The sequence below is a fragment of the Neopsephotus bourkii genome, unplaced genomic scaffold, assembly GCF_033783945.1.
Source record: "Neopsephotus bourkii isolate Nb327-2 ecotype Australia unplaced genomic scaffold, CSIRO-AGI_Nbou_v1 NB_1394, whole genome shotgun sequence".
NCBI lineage: Eukaryota > Metazoa > Chordata > Aves > Psittaciformes > Psittacidae > Neopsephotus > Neopsephotus bourkii.
Window position 1 is genome coordinate 4,859,932 of NW_026901872.1, and position 12,119 is coordinate 4,872,050.

At 36.8% G+C, this 12,119-nt stretch overlaps 1 long non-coding RNA gene across 2 annotated transcripts in view; it reads left to right on the top strand.

The window, feature by feature from the left end:
• Positions 1 to 12,119, top strand: part of LOC133220028 (uncharacterized) — a 901,957-nt gene that overhangs the window by 810,253 nt on the left and 79,585 nt on the right. The window contains exon 3 of one of the 2 annotated variants that reach the window (XR_009727627.1): positions 4,083 to 4,211. The exons of the other annotated variant lie outside the window; for it this stretch is intronic. This is a non-coding gene — a long non-coding RNA (uncharacterized LOC133220028). Of the gene's footprint in view, positions 1 to 4,082; positions 4,212 to 12,119 lie in introns of those variants that run through there. 2 annotated transcript variants of the gene reach the window in all.

A 12,119-nucleotide genomic window follows, 5' to 3' on the forward strand; every position in this document is an offset into this window, starting at 1 on the left:
GTATAGAAGAGATATTTTTTTTCTACTTTTACATCAATTGTGATGCATGAGGCAGATATTTTTCACTTAACACATAGGGAGTTGTAGCTATTAAGCAGAATCAATAGGCAAACATCAGCTAAGTGCAGATAGTTGTCTTACTTCTCTGATGAACCAGCTGCCTGTCCTGAAATACTTGTCTTCTGTATGTTGTAACTCATAGTTCTATGGAGATTCCAAAGTTGATCCAAGTTTCAGTTCCTGTAGCTGTTTATCTACTCCATACTTCCCCAGCTTCCACAAGACTGATGCAAGGAATGGTCTCAAAAGCCTTCTTGAAATCGAGATTGGCCTTCTACTGTCTCTTTCTCTGCATAGACCACCATTTAACAGAAGAAGATATTCAGTTTGGTCAAGAAGGGTCAGCCTTAGTAAATATGACCCTCATGCATTTGAGAGGATTCTGAGAAGACGTGCTTCATGCTCTTTCTAAGGACTGAGGTGAGGTTGAATGGACTTTAGGTTCTTGAGTTCCTCATTTAGAATAGATTCAGCATGATTAATTTTCTGAGCTGTTGGCGACAACTCCTGAATAGTGATTTTTCATAAATGAATGACAGTGGTAGTCCAATTCCATCAGCCAGTTCTTTCAACACCCTGAGGTGAATTAAATGATCAAACACTCATCAAAATTAAAATTCTTAGAGATGATGTATAAACCTCTTAAATTCCACATCTGCTGCCTGTTAATTTCTTTTTTTCATTTTAGTTCACAAAAAAAGTCTGTATTTCCTATTAGCAGGCAATGTCCAGACACTTCCTGGGAAGTAGGGCCTTAGTACATGTAGCAGTTGATTCAGAAGACAAACACTTTAATAATGACTGTCCCTCCTCCTCCTCTTTTCCCTGATGTTTTATTACTGAGCATGATGTCATATGATGTTGATAGACTTGGCAGTGTCAGGTTTATGGTTGATATCAACCATATCAACTGTCCCAGTTATGTTTTCTCCCAACATCTTGCCCACTCCCAGACTACTTGCCTTGGTGAGGACTGGGGAGGAGGTGAGCTGGAGATACACTGTACATGCACTGCTCAATAATGGCCAGAACACTGGTGTGCTGACAACATCATTCTAGCTACAAATAAAAAGCACAGAAACATATGGGCTGTTATGGGAAAATTTAATTCCACTAGCCAGATCCAATACGGATAGAATCACAGAATCGTGGAATGGTTTGGACCTGAAAGAGTCTTCAGTCCTTACCTGCTGCTTTTTATTAGGTCCTTGGTCACAAGAATCCAACTCTTGTTAGAAACACGACTTTCAGATATTTAACTCTCTAGATATCCCAGGGTTGATATAATTTTTTTAGTGGTCATAAAGCCAGAGGTAATCTTTTGAGATATATCTGGCAGTTTAGACTGCCCAGTTTATGAACTTTCAAGTTCAGATGAGAAATATGTTACTCCTCAAGTCTGAGCAAGGTCAGCATTACTTTAAGGAAAGCTTCATTGAGGATCTGCACAGGTTTTGGTGAAAATTTTGTTTGGAGAAAAAAAATATTCTAGTTTTAGCAAAATCTATCATAGCTCTTGGACGCAATTTCCACTGGTTGCTTGCTTTCACCATCATAGGTGGATTTTTACAGTATTATTTTTTTTGTATACTATTTGAATGTGTACCTCGAAGTATAGAACTTGTAAATTCTGACTGTGAATTAGCTAATGAGTGTTTCTTTGCTCATAAAGTCTTCTTTAGTGTAGTGTTTATTTTTTTTTTTTTTATTTTTTTTTTTTTGCCTTATTGGTTATCAACTTTGATGTATGAAAGGGAAAGTTTTCAGGTCATCACATTCCAAGCAACCTCAAATTTAAAAGTTTTGCATACTGTAGTCTGGAGAAACAAACGGTATAGGTGTGTCTTTTAGTGGTAATCCAGAGAATTGACTTCTCTTTTGAAATAATTTTTCAAACAAGGTATCTCTTGGAATGTGGAAACAAGAAAAACAATTACTGTTATTAACCAGGACTATTTTGCAGCTAAATAAGTATGGTAGGGAGATGTTCAAAGAAAGGAAGTTATACACATTAACAAATAATTATTTAAATATCTATCTCTTTGAATACTTCCCTGTGGACAGCTCTTGAAAGACTGTCATTATGAGAGTGGATTTAATTTTGAAAAGCACAAAGTGTCTTAGTATCAGTCATTGTTACTTCATATTACCATCAATAACGTGCTTCAGTATTTCACTTTCATAATCAAAACATCATTATTTGTTAGAGATGTTCTCTTGTAAGGTAAGTATCTTGAAAGTTGGTATGCTTGAGCTATGTCAGCATGTGGCAAAATGTGTCTTGTTCTTTGAGAAGAGATGCCTGTTCATTGTTTAACTCTTGATCAAATGGTCCTATCTTTGCAAACTGTCATTTGCAGTTGATTTACAACCTACATTTAAATATTTCTTTTAGATGTTTATTACAAAGAAAACAAATTCTTCCAGACTGTTGAAAAATCTCATATGTACTCTCTGAACGTTATTTTACAATGAAAAGTATACCAGAAATTAAAGCCTGATAAGGGATGATTTTTGCCAAATATGTATAAGTGCACAGGGACATGTTGCAGTCTAGATTTGCCTTAAGATGACAGAAACGCGTAAGTGCTGGAATAGTCACTTGGACTTAATTAATTGCAGAAAAAAATATAAACAAGTCTTACTTATATAACTAAAGTTTCTAACAACTTGCAATATAAAAATATTTATACTTTTTTTTACAAATAACTGTTTTTCCCATGAATAATAGAATCATAGAATGGATAACGAAGACCCTACCTTGTGTGTTTTACCTTTAGCGTTCTTATAATTATCCAGAAAAAAGAAAGGTCTACTCAGGTCAATGTGAGGTTTCTGAAGAAACAATTTCTCCTTCTGGATGGGGTCATTAGTGTGTTCTGTGTATTATTCTCACATACTATTAAATTAATAAATTTCATAAAAATTAGCAAAAATATTTATGTTAATGTGCTCTGGAAAAAAACATTTTCCCCTTAAAAGGTAGAAAGACGAAATATTTTTAAAGCACCTCTGCCTTATGCTGTACTTAGAAGTGCTGCTTTTATAAATGTTGAGGTCATGAAAACCCAGCAGATTTTTCAGCTTCTTATTGTAAATATATGTTTTATATAAACTGTGGGGCATGGGGGGAATAGCAGGGAAGTAAAAAATCTAACCCTTAAAGAGGGTAGACAATTTAGAAGACGTCTTGATTTAAAAACACAGAATCTCTGCTCCAAAGACAAAATGAAAGCTTACAGACCCTTCCCCTTTCTCTAAGTGGTACTAGCCTTTCTTAGTTTCTGGCCTTGACATTTAAAGCAAATTGTAAATCTAAATTGTACATGTATCAAACTGAATCCTAGAAATATTGTAGATAACAGGAAATAACATAACTGTGTCTCATTTGCGAGTTTTTTACCAAGAAACAAAATATAAAAAGGAAGAATAGTTACAGAGGAAAAAAAGACAGTTTCTAGATATTATCGCTTCTCTTTCTTTAAATTGCCGTTCAGTTTTTGTGTCGTAAATAAACCTAATTATTAGGTGATCTCTGAAACATCAGCTGTTTAAATTACCATTGATGAAACTTGTTATTATGAATAAATAATATGGGTATGTCGTGATTTAAGCCCAGTCAGCCACGTAGCTCGCTCGCTCACTCCCCCCTCCCCCCCTCCCCTTCCTCACCCCCACTCCCGGAGGGATAGGGAGGAGAATCGAAAGAATGTAACTCCCACAGATTGAGATAAGAGCAGTTCAGTATAAAAGGTACAGCACAAAACCACTACTGCTACCACCAATAATAGAAATGATAAGGGAAATAACAAGGGAAGAGAATACAACCGCTCACCACCCACCAACCGATACCCAGTCCGATCTAGTCCTTCCGGGTAACTGTCCTCACTTTATATAGTTGTCATGATGTGCTGTGGTATGGAATACCTCTTTGGTTAGTTTGGGTCAGGTGTCCTGTCTCTGCTTCCTCCCAGCTCCCCTCCAACCTGGCAGAGCATGAGACTCAGAAGGTCCTTGGTCAGAGTAAACATTACTGAGCAGTAACTAAAAACATCAGTGTTATCAGCACTGTTCCCAGGCTGAAAGTCAAAACCACAGCACTGCACCAACTACTAGGAAGTTGAAAAATGACTGCTACTGCTGAACCCAGGGCATGGTATTACAGGCATAATTTCCTTCTTTTTTTTTTTTTTTTTACTTATACATATATATAGGGATAACTTAATTCACAAGAGATGTACAAGTAATTTAATTCCAAATACTGAAGTAAAACAGGACAGTAATTTCTCAGACTTTTGATGTGATGTGCTTGCTAAGGCATAAATGACATTGAGCAATAACAAATAGTTGTCATTTTGGTGTTTATCTTTGCCTTGGAGCACTTAGATCCTTCTTTTCTTTGCAAGGCCAAATTGCTTCTCCTTTTACACATTTGAAGAAACAGATCAGATATAAAATAGAAATGAAATGAGCAAGTCATTGTTGACTTACTTAAATTGGGTAGTTACTGTGCTGCAATCAAAAAAGAGGACTAAAGATATTAGTCCTGTAGTGTTCTGAAATACTTTGAAAAACTTAATGTTCGTCTTATCCTTGCCAATCTATATAATCAGCATATTTCAGTCTGTGCAGAATTCAATTTGGTTTTCTCTCTTTGCTTTAGAAACAAACACTGCAAACTATACACTTTCTGATTTTATTCAATATATTGAAATAAAATAAGTGGTACTACTTGTATTCCATGAATTATGAAAAAAGATTCTTTGTTCCTTGCTCAGCCAAAACCCAGTGACTCATCAGAGGCTTTGTGACTACTCATAAAGGTGTCTTAAAAATTAGCAGGTAATCCATATCTGGATAAAGAATTCAGTGATTCAAAGTCATCCAGAACAAAAATATCTGAACATTTTTTGATTGGACTCAAATCATGAACTGAATCCAGACTTAGTACTAAGGGAAAAATGTGGTCAAGGAAATTTGACTAAGTCAATATGACATATTTTTACATATGACTCAAGAAATTTTAGTCAACAGGGAATATAATTATAGAACCATAGGACCACAGAATCATAGAATTATAGAGTGATATATTCATAGAATCATGGAATTATTCCAGTTGAAAGGAAATTTTAAAGATCATCCAGTCTAACCCCCCTGATATGGGCAGGAAAATACTGCAATAGATCAGGTTGCTCAAAGCCTGTCCAACCTGACCTTGAATACTTTCAGCAATGGGGCTTTCACAATTTCTCTGGGGAGCCTGGCCCAGTGTCTCCCAAGTCAACCACTATCAAGATTCACAGGATTACAAGAGTATCAGAGATCTTCAACGTTTTGAACTAGGTTTCTGTCCTGGTTCAGCAGTAGCAGTCATTTTTCTCCTTCTTAGTAACTGGTACAGTGCTGTGGTTTTGACTTTCGGGCTGGGAACAGTGCGGATAACACTGATATTTTGGTCTGGCCATGGACTTTGTGAGACTCATGTTCTGCCAGGGAGGAGGGGAAGCTGGGAGGAAGCAGAGGCAGGACACCTGACCCAAACAAACCAAAGAGGTATTCCATAACACAGCACGTCATGCCCAGTATATAAAGTGGGGGCAGTTACCCAGAAGAGCTAGATCACTGCTCTGTCAGGCTGGGTATCGATCTGCAGGTGGTGAGCAGCTGTATTCTCTTCCCTTGTTATTTCCCTTATCATTATTATTATTGGTGGCAGCAGTAGTGGTTTTCTGTTATACTTTTGCTGCTGGACTGCTCTTATCTCAATCTGTGGGAGTTACATTCTTTAGATTCTCTTCCACATCCCTCTGGGAGCAGGGGGGGGGATTGAGCAAGTGAGCTGCATGGGCTTAAACCATAGAGAGTTTCTCATGAAACAAATCTATCAGAGCTTCCACCAGAGGAAAAAAGTAGATGGAATTCAGGAATTCAAAAATTTTAAAAAGACCATTTTTTGTATTTCATCAGTTTTCCCTGTTTTAAACAGATACAAAAATTGTCATTGGAAACCCATACTGTATAGATTCCTTCTTTGCCTTGTTTTATTCTTTGTATTTTGTTTGTTGTATTACACTTTGGTCACTGACTAAACTTTAATTGTTTTAATATCTTTTGGAAGTGTGGAGAAGCAATAATTCTGAGTGCCAAGTTTTGATCCTTAAGGGGTCTGCAGGGCCATCTCTGTGAGGAGAGGACAGGGCTGCTTCATACCAGGCACTGTCAGTTCCATCAGGCTCCAACTGACCCACCACAGGACACAGCTGAGCCCCCCAAACAAGGGGGTGGCAGCTTCGGGAACTGCATTCAAGTAACAGAAAAATGACAGAGAAGCAGTGAGAATTAGAGGATAAAAAGTGTAAGAAACAACCCTATGAACACCAAGGTAAGTGAACTAAAGAGCAGGAGGAGGTGCTCTAAGCACTGAAGCAGAGATTCCTCTGCAGCTGATAGAGATGGCCACACTAAAGTGGATTTCCACACTTCAGACAGTGGAGGAACCCACAATAGAGCAGGTGGATGTTTCTTGAAGGTATCGAGCTCATGCTGGAGCTGGCTCTCCATGCTGGGTAGAAGAACTCAACATGAAGGACTAAAGTTGAACGTGGGAGAAAGGTAGTAGGAAGGTGTTATTTTAGTCTGTTTGCCACTATGCAAATCTATTTTTCTGTCAAAAAAAAAAAAAAGGAAATTAATTTTCCCTAAAAGAAGTCCGGATTACCTGTGGTGGTGACTGGTAAGTGATCTCCCTATCTTCATTGCTACCTACAAGATTTTTGTTTCGGTTTGGGTTGGGGTTTTTATCTTATTTACTCCTCCTGTCCTTTTGAGGATGAGGAATAAGAGAGTGGCTGGGTGGGTGTTTGGTAGCTGGCTAAAGTCAACCCACTGCACGTGTTTAAACCTTTTTCAGTTAGTGCCCATTGCCTTTTAATTTTCCACTGGCCACCACTGATAAAAACTTGGCACTTATGAAGCATTATTATACACCCGAGCCCTCTCTTCCTCAATCTGAGCAGGCCAGTTCATTAGACTTTGTGTATTTATGTATTTAATTTATTACTTTATTTACTACCTCTAATTTCTTATGTTAACCTTTAATTAGATTTCCTCCCAAACCAATTATGCTTTACATTTCAGGTATCTACCTATTCTTTACATTCCACATACTTCTATGTACGCAGTCAGCTCAAGGGAAATAAAACACCATCTAGAGTTATGTGCTGAAGTTGTCAATATATTAGATGGTCTAATAAAGACTGAAAGGCAATCAGCATATCAGGCATCTTTGCTTTGTGTAAATACTGAAAACACTTTTCAGATTAGTTTCACATCTCATGCTCTCTAACACAATTTTTTTTGAGTGAAGACTTACTTCTAGTTTTGGAGGTAGGTTTCCCTTTGTTTATTATTTTTCCCTAGAAAACAGATCCCTATAGATCAGCTTTGCAGAGGACCAAAAGATGTATCCATCAGACAGATCCCACCATCTCCCTGCCATCTGGAAAAAAGGATTTAAAATACCTCCTTGCATTTGTATCTTCCTCATTCTTTTATTGCCATGTTCAGAAATATCAATTTATTTCCATGCTTATCCTCCTGTGACATCTCAAGGTAGAATAGGAAAAAGTAATGGAAAGCAATCGACACTGACAGGATGATCTCTTTTCATACAAAGTCATATCTGTATTGATCATCTGCTAACAGGAATTTGCCATCACTGACATACTATAATTGCTGTTTTGTAGTTTGTATCAAATAAAGGTTAAATAAAAAAAACATAAAGAAACAATATAAGGGAATTACAGAAAGATGCAGAAAAATAGAATGAAACAAAAAAACAGCATCAGATTTAGCTGAATGATAACTGAACAGACATGAGCTCAGGCTCAGCTGACACTTTAAGTGATAAAACTGGTGACTGTAAATAGTAAAAAAAGAAGTCACTTGTTTGTTAAATGTCATGGTCAGGCTTTTTGAACTGATGACAACCCTAACACTGTCAGACTAAAACTTACAGTTCAGTGATAATCCAAGACAGGTGACAGATCTTGTCTAAGACAATAAAAAAACCTTTCCTGTACTCATTACTTTTTTTTTTTTTACTTCTATCCATATTGTTTTTCTTTCATTACTGTTCTCTTTTTTTCTCTCATTTGACAAGCTATGAATGACATCCATCTGCCTTTTAGGCAGCACATAAATAAGCTCACAATGTGTTCAAGTTTATGAAGTCTACATATTTCTGTCTCTATTATTTGTAGGATAAGCATAAGTCTTAGGACAATAGTTTCTGAGCTGGGGTGGAAGATATTATTTATTTAGAAATATAAAATTGTGATATAATCTTATATAAATAGATATCAAACATTCCAAATTTTAATTTATGACAGTGAAACAATGATGAAAGTAAAGTGCAAGTTCAAAAATGTGATTTCCACATTTCTCTTCCAAATGTGTAAACAAAAATAAGGAAAATGACAAAGGCTGTCAGACCAAAAAAACCCCAACCAAACAACAAGATCCAGCCCCCCCCAGACAAAACAAAACAAAACAAAACAAAAACAAAAACAAACCTACATAATAGAACTGCTTACAGAAATTATTTTTTTACTAGACTGGTATCAACTTTTTAGAGACAAATTATTTTATAAAGGTTTATTTATTTATGATTTAAAAAAGATGATAATATGATGTGTATTAAAGCATATAATTCTGCCAGCAGTGACTTCTACAATTCTCGTTACTACTAACAGCACTTATACACATAAATCTCTTCTGATCTGAAGAGAAAAAAGATCTCTACTTTTTGAGCATGCGTATTTCTTAACCACCAGACTATAGCAAGTCTTCAGGATTCAAAACAGTTCATGGAGTAAATTCCTATTTAAGTGTTTCATGGTGGTGATTTTTTTAACATATCAAGCAAAACACTTCTTTTCAGTTTGTAGTTTTGATTTCCATTTCTCTTCTGTACCATTACAATCATTACTAAACTGATTCAGTTACATGATCACATAGTTCAGCTAAAACTTTGAATGTAGTTTTTTTTAATGGTAAGGGTAGGTTGTACAGACTCTTGGCAATATTATTACTTTTCAGTTTACTGAAATTCACTAAAGTAAAAAAATGCTAGGAACAAGACTAATATCTTTTAATCATTTACACCTCACAGAAAACCCCATTTAACACAGAAATGTACAGAATTTCTTCAAAGTTTTTCCCTTGTTGTCTGATTTTGCATATCAGGGGGGTAAAAAAAAGCAGAGAAAGATTTTGTGCTAAGAAAATTACATTGCTGGGTTTGTTTAGTATTTTCATTTTTATTTTATTTTATTTTACTAACCAATTTATGGGTCAAGCATATGTTCAGGTAGCATCTTTCTAGACCTGCAAGAAAGCTTGAATAAACTATACTGTCGAGATTAAGTTGTTCTTTCTTACTAATTTCCTTTGGTATTGAGTTTGCATGGCAACATTTTGGTAGCTGCTGAGCTACAAGGGTGGCTTCTGTGAGAAGCTCTCATAAGCTACCCCCTTGTCCAATAAAGCCAATGCCAGCCAGCTCCAAGACAGACCCGCTGCTGGCCAAAGCCAAGCCCATCAGCAGTGGTGGGAGAGCCTCTGGGATAATGTAGTTAAGAAGGAGGGGGAAAATGCTGCATGACAGCAGCCAGAAGAGAGAAGTAACGATAATACAAGAGAAAACAACTTTGCAAACACCAAGGTCAGAGAAGAAGTTGAGGGAGGAGGTGCTCCAGGTGTTGGAGCAGATTTCCCTGCATACTATGGTGCAGATCATAGTGAGGCAGGCTGTCCCCTGCAGCTCATGCAGGTCCATGGTGGAGCAGATATCTACTTGCAGCCCATGGAGAACATGGGTGCCCGAAAGAGTCTGTGACTTCTTTCCCTAAGAGAAACTCTTGAATCATGTGATGGACTCCATGCTGGAACAGAGGAAGAATGTGAGGAGGTAGAGTGGCAGAGACAACATGTGATGAACTGACTGCAGCCCCCATTCCCTGTCCCCCTGTGTGATGTGAGAGGAGTAAGGAGAGAAATTGGGAGTGAAGTTAGGCCTGTGAAGAAGGGTGGGGTGGGGGGAAGGTGTTTTAAGATTCAGTTTCATTTCTCATTAACCTACTCTGTTTCAACTGTTAATAAATTAAACTAATTCCTCCTAGTTGAGTTTTTTTTTTGCTCGTGGCAGTAATTATAAATGCCCTCTCCTTGTCCTTGCCTCAACCCAATAGCATTTTGTTCTATTTTCTCCTCCTTGTTCAGATGAGGGTAGGAAGTCATATAGCAGCTTGGTGGGCACCTGGTATCCAGACAACTTCAACTCACCACACTCCCTCTTCCAGAATTACAGCAACAGCTGCCAATGGCATATTTTATATGTGCAGTTATACAAAACCTTTGTAAAACATACCTTTCCTATGCAGATGCTTCCTGCTCAAGTAAGAGCTTCCATTTCTTAATCGGTTTATGTTAGCATGTTTCTGATGAGATCAGAAAGCTCCTTACATATTGTCCACATTAAGAAGCAAAACCTCAGATTCATCTTTTTGGCTTGGCAGAAACTGCCATAATCTAAATGCAGAACACCAATTCTGGAATATAGCATTTTGATTCCAATTTCTACATCTATTTCTCTATTATAAAAATACCCTCTCTGGAATGGACACAGTAAGGGTCTAAAGTCCTTTCTTCATGAGTGATATCTTTTTTATCTCTTCCACCTGGGAGCAGAAAAGGCTTACAAAGATTGCAGCTGAGGAATTTCTGAATTAGGATTGCTCTCCCATGGAAAAAGGACATATGTTTGGATGCCTGAAAACAGAACTCCTATTCCTATGTTTGTTACTTCCAGGTGTTTCAAAGATTTCAATAACCAATTAGAACTCAAGAAAATATATAAGTCACTCAAAGCTCAGGACCTTGAGGTGCAGTTCTGAGACTGAGTTGATCCATCTGAAGACAAGAATGTAACAGTTGACATATTAGAGCTATCACCTCTCTCTCTTCCAGAGAGAGATACCCATCTCACACTAATGGGAGGAAGGGGCATTTTAGTGATGGAAAGTACAATGGTGCCATGACAGCTTCATTCAGAATTAATAACCATTTCTCAGAGGTAGATAACCAGACTAACAAAACACAACCAATGAAACCTTACATCAGATACAAAGAAACAAATCTGTTCAATGACAATAAGATGGGATTTTGATATTTGGCAGAGCATTGTAGGATATCAGAGCAGTGAGTACTCTACACCTTATTCTGAATCAGTAGCTCCTGTGCAGCTGGTCATTTTTGTGCTAGTGTTACACACATTTTAAAGACAGCTCCACTACGCTGTCAGTTAATGTAACTTCATTAGGCTTTTTACACAACTGTAACAGCCAGTGTATTTCTGTGTTCTCTGTTATTACCTTGTTCTGGTAACTTCAAGGCTATGAATGTCTCGCACTTCTAGGGATATATGCTACAGTCTTGTGACTGTTCTTTTACATGTTTTTATATAGCTCATATATAGTTCGGTCATATAGTTCAGTATGAAAAACAAAAGTATTTGTAAGCAGATAGACTGAGCACACATGCGATAATTTCTCAGCAACTTGTCAGTATCTAACTACAGAAATACTATTAGTATGGGTTACATTTCTTTTTTTTTATAATACTTTTTGTCAAGGTCTAAAAATTTGTCATAAACTGATGCTATTTAATGATGTAACTGATACTGACTTGTATAACATGAACTTAAATGAATTATACATTTAGATGAATTATTTGCAAACAACCATAATTAGTATGGGAGCATTTACCAGGTAAATCTTCTACTGTAAATTAGTGTGACTTAATAGTTAAAATGTTCTACCTTTTGCATTATTTATCCCCTTAGGAAAGATCTGAGAGTAAAAATTAGAACACTGAAGATCATTTTTATGGAGATGTTATGCCTGACACAAACACTGTTTACATCACATAAGATAAAGCTTTGCTGAATTAGAATAGGGATGCTGAGGATGGACTATTCATTAGAGACTGTAGTAATAGGA